The sequence below is a fragment of the Trachemys scripta genome, chromosome 2 (genome assembly GCF_013100865.1).
Source record: "Trachemys scripta elegans isolate TJP31775 chromosome 2, CAS_Tse_1.0, whole genome shotgun sequence".
NCBI lineage: Eukaryota > Metazoa > Chordata > Testudines > Emydidae > Trachemys > Trachemys scripta.
The window spans coordinates 261,053,433-261,054,592 of NC_048299.1; the positions used below are offsets into that span (position 1 = coordinate 261,053,433).

General features: G+C 66.0%; 1 non-coding gene across 1 annotated transcript; it reads right to left on the reverse strand.

The window, feature by feature from the left end:
- Window positions 1–810: 810 nt before the first annotated feature.
- Window positions 811–883, reverse strand: TRNAM-CAU. Its single transcript has one exon. It is a non-coding gene; the product is annotated as a tRNA-Met (tRNA).
- Window positions 884–1,160: the final 277 nt, after the last annotated feature.

The following is a 1,160-nucleotide window of genomic DNA, read 5'->3' on the forward strand; positions in this document are numbered from 1 at the left end:
TGTGGATAAGGGTCAGGGGCAGTCAGGGGACAGGTAGGGTCCTAGGGGGGAAGTCAGGGGACAAGGAGCAGAGGGGGTTGGGAGTTCTGAGAGGGGAAGTCAGGGGGTTGGAAGTAGGAGGGAGTAGATGGGGGCAGGGTGGGGACGGGGCTAGGGCAGGGCTCCCTGGGTGCACGCCCTAATGAAATGGGCTGCGCACGCCTATGCTGGTACAACCACCACAGGCCCTTGGAAAGGGCCTATGCTTTGCTGCTGAGGGTGGCTGAGCTGTCACCCACTGAGCTAGCACAGCACCACAGCCTGTCACAAGCGGGCACCCCGCGGGCCTGCTAGTGACAATCGAGCTCTGCCACTTTTCACCAACATCGACAGGGCTCCGCAGCCAGCCGACAAGCCCGCGCTGTGTGTGGGGGGGGGGCTTGCCAGCCTATGGCATGGGGGGGCTGGTACGGATACAGCCGGAGGGGAGGCGTCACCAGCATGGTGGGGGGCAGAGGGTGGGCTCAGTTCAGCGTGTTGGGTGACTGAGATCCGCAGGGTGTCGCTGCAGCAGGGTGCCCACCCCTTCCCCCCCCCGATCACAACCCAGCCTGGGCCCCCACCACCTGCAGACTTTCAGAAGCAGGATTTTGTAGACCAACATGGGGGGGGGGGGGGCGGAGTGGCAAGGCTGTGGTGAGGGTTGAGCTAAGTGCCCCGGCCTTGTAGCCCCCTCCTCGCAATTCCCTGCAGCCCCTCGCCTCCCGGGGCTTCTGAAACCCAGACCGAGCACAAACTAGCGTTGGGAGGGGGAGGAAAAAAAGCAACTGCTGCCCCGTGTGAGGATCGAACTCACGACCTTCAGATTATGAGACTGACGCGCTACCTACTGCGCTAACGAGGCGGCTGAAAGCAAAGTCCCCGCACCGCCCCTCGAGCCCGGCCGATTCGCCTTGTAGCGCCGCGACGCTGCTCCAGCCGCCCCTGTTTGCCTGCAAGGGGCCCGGCCAGCCTCCCCGTTCGGCGCCACGTGGACAGCAGCGAAAACGGAGCCGCCAAGGGAAGCCGGGCAGGCGGCTGCGGGGCTCTGGCCCCACCGGCTGCTCCCTGGCAACACCCGGAGACGACTGCATCCCCGCCCCCTGCTGCTCCGCATCCCCCGCCCCAGTGCCCGCCGCGCG